Here is a 9,842-nt window from a genome sequence, read left to right on the forward strand (position 1 = left end):
AGAATGAAGCTTCTTACTGAAACTTCTCCTCTTAGACACTTCTAAGCTGTAGTGAAACAATGCATTCCAGGATATTTCAGGAGCAATGTAGGAACAAAGGTAACAAGATATCCCTTGTACCCAGGAGTATTGTCTTCTGAGACCATGGTGGTGCTACAGAGAACATCAATTGCCCAGTTTATTAAAATCCACCTGTGAAACTTTTCTGAACTGTCACTTCATATGCAGTTGCTGCTTCAAATTAAGTGTCTCCTTCAATGTTACAAACAATTTGAAATTGTTATACATTGTGTTTTTGCACACTTTTCCTTTGTGTTATTCATCCAAATTCAAACCACACTGTTCTCACTGACAACAGAGTGGGAGCATACAGGTTGGAGCTGCTTACTGAAACTGCTCCTGTTAAGCACTTATGAAGTGTTTTTGGCCAATACATTCAAAAATCCCTTCAAGCCCAAAATACACACTGGGTTCACAAGAGAGCTCTTGCTTCTATTAGAATCGATTTCTTAAAGCAAAGTGCACCTTTGTAAAGGAACAATTTCTAAAAGTCTCATTGAAATCCACAGGTTAAACATTTTCAAAAAACACAATTTAACAGCATATACCAGTGGCAATGGAACAAATGCTATGAAATTAAACTATTAGTTCTGATGCTTGAAAGTGCTCTCCCTTAGTGCTACCTCATCCAAATTCAAACTAGAGCAGTGTTCTCATCCAGATCAGAGTGAGGGCACACAGGTTGAAGCTTCTTTCTGAAACTTCTCCTGTTTGGAAATACTTTGCTGTTTTCAAACAGCACAAAGCATGTTTCAAACCCAATGTAAGAACAGAGGTAGCAAGTGGTTCCTTGTACCTGGGAGAACCATTTTGAGGGAACATGGTGGGACTACAGAGAACATCAATTTCGCAGGGATTCATTGAAGTCCATTTGTGACACTTTTTCAGAAAACTCATTTCAAGTGCCATTCCCCTTCAAATGAACTGCCTGTTTCAATGTTACAAACTCTTTGAATTGAAAGCAGGAAACCTAGTGTTCAAAAGCACATTTGCTTTGTGCTTATTCATCCAAATTCAATTGACAGTGTTCTGAGTGAGAACATACAGGTTGAAGCTGCTTCCTGAAACTATGCTGGTAAGCGCATCTGTGGTGTTCTCAGCTAACAAATTCAAAAAAGATTTCTAGCAAAATATACAAATGAGACTCATAAGAGTTCTTCTATTAGAACCAACATCTTGAAGAACAGTGAAACTTTAAAGAGGATCACTTTTTGAAAGTGAAATCCATTGGTAAACATTTCCAGAAAATTCAATCTAACAGCATATACCAGAACCAATGGTACAAATGCTTTGAAATGAAAACATTTTTCTGGTTCTTGAAAGTACTCTTAGATTGTGCTACCAACTCCAAATTCAAACCAAAATGTTCTCATTACAAACACAGTGATTGCATAGTGAATGAAGCTTCTTGATGAAACTTCTGCTCTTGTGCATTTCTAAACCTCTAATCAAAGAGCACAGTCCATGATAATTTAGGTCCAATGTAGAAAAAAGTAAGAAGATATTCCTTGTACTCAGAAGCAAAATTTACTGGAACCATGGTTTGAGTTAAGAGAACAGTGGTAACCTAATATAAGCCAAAAGTTTACTGAGATCTGTCTCTGTTCCAAATTCTGAGGGACAGAAGTAAAAAAGAATTCAACATTGTGTCCTCATCTGGACTGTTCATGACATCATTGGCCAAGAGCTTTGTATTTCACTGGCTTAGAGTAATACAAATTCCTGGCTTCTGATTTCTTCCATAAAATGTTCCATAAAGTTATTGTGAGCCACTATATGCAAACCTGTACAACTCTAGGCATCAGAAAAAGAACAGATTCTAAGACTGTTGTTAGTCAGGTGGAGATATTTTATTAAAAACTTACAGCATGCTTCCACAACCTGTGAAAGCTAAAGAAGGCAAGATGCAGATTACAGAAATTCAGTATTATCTTCTTTTTGATTCAGTATGGCCTGTATATGCATACTGAATCAAGGACAAAAATGAGTTTGGTTCTACACCTTCCATTTTTATTTCTTTTTTTCTGGCTTATGACATCATTAGTAAGCATGACAGCAAAATAATCTGAGAGACAAGAGAGCATCAATCTGTTAGTTGGAATTTTGTGATCAGCAGCAACTAAAATTATATCACATAACTTTTTAATGTCTTGAATAATTTCCCATTTTTAAATGTTTGCTCATCCTGATTAAGGGCTTGAAGAAAATCCTGTGATAAACATGGTTCCATTGAATGACAGAATGATAATGTATGACTAATACTAGAAATCTGTGACTGCCTCTAGAGGCAGCCTGGGGACATTGTGGGATCAGCTGGTCAAGACTGAGGAGGAGGGCAAGAGGGATAGAGGAATTCTCAGCCCCTCACACACTCCTGGGCTGTTCCCAGCATCTTAACCTGAAACACTGGGCCAAAAGTCACAGTCTTGTAGAATATGTAAGTAAACTGAGAATAACACCTCCAATACAGTATAATTAGTACTCCATCAGGTATTGAGGCAGTGCTAGGGAGCACAGCCCAGAAGCAGTTAACTATTGAGAAGTGTGAAGGAAGAAAGGGAGTTGAAAATCTCAGTTTGATCACAAGGAATGTATTTCCTATCCTCATGCACAAAAAAATTGCTAACAGAACTCCCTATTACACATTCCTAAGCACTATCTCCTTTATAAGAGAGTAGGAAAGAAAAGTCCATTAATTTAAAAGCAGCACTCCAGCTCTTTAAAAGTTTATTAATCACAACATCATTTCCTTGACTGATTGCTTAGTTTTATTCTATAGCAACTTTTCTACTACCCAGTGCTCTTGGGACACATCTTTATCAACATAATATTGTACAGTTATTGAAGACACCAGAAGCCAAAATCATGCAGCAATGTACTACATCCACTTTTTTAATGGTGTAAATCATTCAGAGGGAGAAAGCATTAAATTCTATACATTGTGGTTTATTAATCAACATTTTGTGTAATTTAGGCAGTGAAAATTGATTTTAAAAAGATAAAACTATGATATACTTACAAATAATGTTAAACTTGAAAGATGATAAAAACATATTACTTAAATCATTAATTAATAAAAGAACAAGTATGATGTTATACACAGTTCAATGATCTCCAAAGTTCCAAAACTTACAAAAGTTGAATTGGAAATGCTGAAATGAATTCACAGAGAGATATCAATCTGGCCTTTCCTACTAGGGTAGAAATGCAGGTTGATCCACCAGACACAATTTAGATCTATGGAAAGGTATTAGGTATATGTTATCTTTTACCTTCAGCTTATAAACTTGAAAAACAGCTCAAAGGTTAGAGTCCTTTTACAATGAGATAAGCATGAAGCATAACAAAATGCTTACTTCTCTGTGGGGGTCCTCTCTGCCACATCCCATGTGGATGAGAGAAGTGTGAACTGCCAGAGTTGGATGTTGGCTGTACATTACTCAATTACCCCCAAAACTTATCTACTTAATGAACACACAAGAGCCAATATTCTTTTTAAATGAGAGGGGTCATGGCGGGTCTAACCATACCAGCTCTTGGCTCTTACAACAACTCACCCAACTCTCCTTTACTTATAATATACAGGTAAAGGGGACAAGGACTGAAGAAGCCTCTGTAATGAACAGAATAGAGTGGAGTTGGGGGAGCCATTCTCTTAAGGGGGAATATTCCGGAAGGAGACAGAACCACCCTATGCAACACTGCATGCTTCCTGACAGTTCCTAGAAGCCAGGCATCTGTGTCCCATGGCTCAACCTAGCCTGATTCTGCTAAATAATGATGACTTCTCACATCTCCCCCTTTTTAATATTTTAAAATTCAAATTATGGGCAGTTACGTTGAGGCTCCAGATCTTGATTCTGAGAGTTGCTTTGAGGTCCTGGCTCTTGGTTCTGAGAACTGTTCTGAGGTCCTGGCTCTTGTTTCTGAGAGTATGGCAACCTGTTGTCATGATAAAAAAAGGATCAATAGCAAACATATCATTTTAATATTAAACCATTTAATTTAGTAAATATCTGATCAACCAGAAATGCAGAGTCCATGAGATCAATTCTTTTGAATATCCTTAATGTAGTGATTTGATTTTACAAAATCCAGGCTATTATTACTGTTATGTCAAATGTCCATTAGATTATATTTAATTATCTCTTAGTCCCATCGGGAAGTATGATATTTAGTTGTAACAACATACATGCTTATAGTCATTATGGAATTTAAGACTGTTTAAATTTGAGAGCAAAAGGCTCATTACTGATATTTGTAATAGTAGCTGCTAAAGCATTTAATTTAATCTCAATCATTTTATTAATACTTAACTTTCAGAGGTCATAGTATTTTAACAGAAAAAATCATACCCCTAGATATAGTGAATATGGGAACAGATAGGAACCTAAAAGATTATATTAAAATATATGTGAACCAAATTATCATAAAAGAAATAACTGTTAGAATATAAATGTGAATTATTCATCTTTCTAGTGTAATACCAATGAGTTTGTTGGATTCTAATTTGGTGTAAATTAAATGGTTAACAGCAGTGAAAAGTAATATCCAAATAATAGAGAATAGTCCAAATTACATTGAGTTTCAAAAATCACAATGTTTGTACATTCAATCTTTTTTTATATACTGAAAATATTTTTAAATGGTTCAATTAGTTGCCTAGTTTCTTAGATCTTTTATAGCATTAAAGATTTAGACTAAATATGGTTTTTTGCAAATTCTTTTTAGAATTAAAAATGACACATTTAGTGGCAATGTTGCCAAGTAAGGCCTTTCTGGCTTTGAATCTTCTAAAGATATATTGATATAACTGTCTTTCATCAATTTTTGAAGGTCAATCCAAAAACACCCATCACCTTTGAAATATGTAGCATTGTCAAGACATTTAGCAAAGACAGCAGATTCTATTGCAGAACAATTAAGGGAGTAAGATATTGGTGGATATTTCATAAAAATGACTGACTGTATATGAGAAAGTCCCATTCTAATAATTGTTTGAACATAATCCAAAGTTCCAAGGACCAGTATAATTGGTTGTCCTAGGTACTCCTTATGCTGTCTTTTTCTTATAGGCTACATCTACATAACCAGAGCGTATCATGGAACCAGCATATAGATATTGTTCCATTACAGCCAGTGGAGTCAAATCCTTTCACATGGATGGGTGTAATGTAGTTTCTACAAGACCTTCCATCATTTGAATATCATCAGTAAATATTGGGATTGGTTCTCCAGTCCACATTGTTGGATGTATTAAAGATGAATCTGAAAAAATGGGCCCAACATATTTCCCACAAATTTCACTTACTTGAGAGCTCAATAAAGCTAACATATAAATATTGTGGTTGGAGATTTAAAATCTTATTGTAAAATCTGGTGCATTCTATTGCTCCATGTATCACTCAGCAGCAGTGAAATTCCTAATATAATTTTTAGAAAATATTTTCTGAAATTAAGTAGGTTTACATAGTGATCTGTTTCCCCCTTTATATTTTTATTTTTCTTAAATTAAATTGTAGAAAAAAATTACTCTAAACTGGAGTATTACTAACTTTAAATTGTAGACAATGGCCTAGCATTGCACACGTAATTAAACTATAAGACGTTACCTGGGCTGGGGATATAGTTCAATTGGTAGAGTGCCTGTCTCTCATGCACAAGGCCCTGGGTTCAATTCCCAGCAACCCCCAAAAAAGAAAAAAAAAGTAGTGACTTAATAAACATTTCTATTTGAACAGAAAGATTAATAAAGTTACATATTTTTAAAGTCAATGTTGTTAAGTTGAAAAGGGCATTACAAGAAGAGAAGGTCCAGTTACCACCAAATATAGGATTTGATTTTGTCTGTAATTGTGTACTGAGTTAAAAGTCTATAAATTGTAGTCAGTAGAGACATTTAAAATTAGTCTCGTGACCTATTTGTTTTAGAGTTAATGGTCTTATTTTTCTAAATTAACTTCAGGATAGCATTTTAGTACATTATTTAAAAATCTTAAAAATTTATATTGTCCCGGCCCGTGGGTCATCAACGAGGATGGCGAACCTAAGAGAGAAGGAATGAAGGGACAAGAGACACAGGGAGTGACAGCAAGACAGGAATTCTGATCAAGCTGCAAATTTTTATTGTTCTCACGAGTATTTATGCTGAGGGAATGAGGAGTATGGCGAGTTGCAGGCTGGTTGGCTGTGTTCTTCTATTGGGCTCCTGATAGGCTGCAAGTTCGCGCCCGCGGGAATGTGAGGTTCGTGCCGGCGGGAAGGTGAAGTCCCAGAAGAGAAGCAGGCACGGTGCCATAGGCACCATACTGTCAGAATTATCTGCAGGAGTGGGGGAGGGGCGCTGCTGCTTATTGTAAAGGTCAGAATGTTCTTAGAATGAGAACTTCTTGGTCCCTGACATTTCCCCCTTTCTTATATAAAATTATTGACCATTTTTCAATAGCCATATTTTAAGGGGGTGATAGAGGCTATGTGGTGAGGTGGGGGCGCAGCTTACCTGAACAGGTACAGAGCTGGAGTGACAATCCCTCGGGAACTGCGCCTGTCTTAGGTTGTCCGTGGCAGAGCAACATCCTTACCCGTCATTGGATAATGAGGCTCTAGCCCTCATTTCCTGTCTTAGGTTGGTATGAGCTCTCACAAATCTTACCCGTCATTGGCTGTCCAGTTCAGCTCACAGGGGTGAGGGTCTTTTAAGATCACCATCACAATCCATCATCTCCAGTCGATGGTAATGAACCTGAATAGGTTTCGCCTGTATAACCTCAATTTCAGCTCTAAGAAAAGCCATGATCTTGTTGAATATCAAAGGACCTATAGATATGATAAGTAGCAAGCAGAGGAGGGGACCTAGGAAGGGAAGGAGATAGGGAAGGAGTCCACTGAATCTAGTCCATAGTGGATTATCAGTCAGTGCTCATCGGTGTTTTTCTAAGTCTTCCTGCAGCTGTTTGATCTTGTCCTTAACAATTCCTGACTTGTTGGCATAGAAACAGCATTTTTCCTGCAAAGCCAGACAAATGCCTCCCTGTTTGGCAGTTAGAAGGTCTAAACCTCTCCTATTTTGTAGGACCACTTCTGCTAAGGAATCCACCTGATCTTGAAGATCTTGTATGGTGCTTGAGAGTATCTGTACATCAGAAATCAATTGTCTGGATATGATAGAAGCTACCTGAGCAGGATAGACAGCAATAACTTTAGAGGATGTGGCAGGCAAATGAACCCAAAGCAAGGGGCAACCTTTATTTTTAAAATATGGATCCCGCTGCCAAAATGGTCCCGTGGGTGTATGAGGGGGGTGTAATAAAACCAAAACCAAAGGAAGTTTATAAGATATTTGTGTAACAAATTGTTGAGCAATGGCTTCTGTGACTTGAATTAATGCTTGCCGTGCCTCAGGAGTAAGCTCTGGAGGAGAAGAAGGGTAAGAATCTCCCCTTAAAATATCATTAAGAGGCAAAAACACATAGGTGGGTAGTTTTAAATATGGTCTTAGCCATTGGATATCCCCTAGTAATTTTTGGAAATCGTTAAGAGTGTGGAGATGGTCCACACGCAATTGTATATTAGGGATTTGAATTTGATTAGTTTGAAGTTTGAGGCCCAAGTAGATGTAGGGGTCCTGTGTCTGAACCTTATCAGGGGCTATCTGAAGTCCCAAGGCAGTAAGGGCTTTATAGAGATCCAAATAACAATTGTTAAGATCATAGGTATTAGGTGCAGGGATTAACAAATCATCCATATAATGTAACATATAAACTTGTGGCCACCGCTCTCTCACAGGGTCTACTGCTTGAGCAACATATTTTTGGCAAAGACTAGGGCTGTTAGCCATACCCTGGGGAAGGACCTTCCATTGAAATCTTTGCATAGGGCCCTGAAAATTGATACGGGGAAGACTGAAAGCAAAATAGGGTCTGTCCTCAGGATGTAAAGGAATAGTAAAAAAGCAATCTTTTAAGTCGATGACCATTTTATAATAGTCCCTAGGAATAGCGACCGGTGTAGGGATGCCTGGCTGTAGTGCCCCCATCAGGCGCATAACCTTATTGATAGCGCGCAAATCCTGTAAAAGGTGCCATTTGCCTGATTTCTTCTTAATAACAAAAAGAGGAGTGTTCCAGGGTGAGGTTGAGGGTTCCACATGGCCGGCTGTCAACTGTTCCTGTACTAACATGGAGGCAGCCTCTAATTTTTCTTGGGTAAGGGGCCACTGATCCATCCACACAGGAGTTTGAGTTTCCCAAATAATTTTGTCTGCATGGGGTACAGGAGGGTCAGGGACTGACACTAAAAATTCAAATACCCAAGTCCAAATTTGTCTGTTTTTTGTATGGGCTGCACAGGCTCAATCTGTCCTTGTCCTAGCCTCCCAAGGCCTGTAACAGGGATAAAGCCCATATGGAGCATTTGATGAGTGACTAAAGAGTTGGGACTAGCAAGAATAACTTTCATTTGGCTTAGAATGTCTCATCCCCAAAGGTTGACAGGGAGATCAGGAACAACAAAGGGGGTAACAGTTCCTTTATTTCCTGTGTTATCTTTTGTGTCAGTCCAATTAAGCACCCTGGAGCTAACTTAGGGGTTTTTTGATTGCCCTATTCCTTTAAGGTCAGTTAGTGAAGAGGTGAGTGGCCATTCTGATGGCCAATATTTTTGAGAAATAACTGTGGCGTCCGCACCAGTATCTAGGATCCCTTGGAATTTCTTTCCTTCAATAAATAAGGTAAGAGTGGGTCTTTTGTGGGAGATAGGTTGGACCCAATACACATCGGAGGAACCTAAAGAGGCTGTGTTTCATGGTGAATTTTGGGTGGCAGGAGTGTTTCCTGAATTGAGGGGAAGGAGTATTAATTGTGCAATTCTTGTTCCTGCAGGGATGGCCGCTACTTCATTAATAGCTGTGGCCAGTATTTTAATTTCTCCAGTGTAATCATTATCAATGATGCCAGGGAAGACCTGAACACCTTGTAATGTGGTAGAAGCTCTACCAAGACTAAGAGCACACATATGAGGTGGAGGGGGACCTACAACCCCAGTGGGTATTATTTGGGGTCCTTGCATAGAGTCTAATATTGTATTGGTGGAGGCACAGAGGTACAATCCTGCGCTGCCTGGGATAGCACGTTGGAGGGAGGTGATTGTGGAGAAGGACAGGGGGCTTGGATTGGGTTGGGAGTCTGAGAGGGAACAAACCTTATTGCCCCTGGGTTGTTCTGGGGGCGGTCGGGGCCAGGGGCTGGCCCCGAGAGGAGTTTCCCGAGAAGTTAGAGGGAATAGGCTGTCCAAGGGCATTGGTCTTGGATCTACACTCCTTGGCCCAGTGGTGACCTTTACAACATTTAGGGCAAAGGGTGAGCGGAGGTGGTTTAGCCCCTGTTTGAGGAGATATGGGTCCTTGACCCAGTCTCCCTGTTGGGCAGTCTCATGCAAAATGGCCAGGTTGTTTGCAAGTAAAGCAAATACGTGGGCCAGGGTTGTGAAGGGCCTTGGTGAAGGCGGCGCCAATGGCGAGACCCATGGCATGGGCCGTCCTACCCCGGCACACAGCCTAATGAAGTCAGAAAGGTCCCCTTTATCTTTGTGGGGCCGAAGAACATCTTGACACATTGGGGTGGCATTTTCAAAGGCAAGATATTTTACAAAGGAGCTCTCGTTTTCACTTGGTCCAAGTAAGCGCTCCGCAGCTAGATTAAGCCAGGCAACAAAGTCACTGTAAGGCTCGTCAGGACCCTGACGAATTTTTGCTAGGGAGGTGGCGGCGAGCCCTTTTGAGGGAG

The 9,842-nt window shown here is 39.2% G+C and overlaps 1 pseudogene; it reads right to left on the reverse strand.

Annotated features, from left to right (window-relative positions):
• Positions 1 to 1,645: 1,645 nt before the first annotated feature.
• On the reverse strand, positions 1,646 to 3,497 carry LOC124975182 (kelch-like protein 5; annotated as a pseudogene).
• Positions 3,498 to 9,842: the final 6,345 nt, after the last annotated feature.

The sequence above is a fragment of the Sciurus carolinensis genome, unplaced genomic scaffold (genome assembly GCF_902686445.1).
Source record: "Sciurus carolinensis unplaced genomic scaffold, mSciCar1.2, whole genome shotgun sequence".
In the NCBI taxonomy this organism is placed as follows: Eukaryota; Metazoa; Chordata; class Mammalia; order Rodentia; family Sciuridae; genus Sciurus; species Sciurus carolinensis.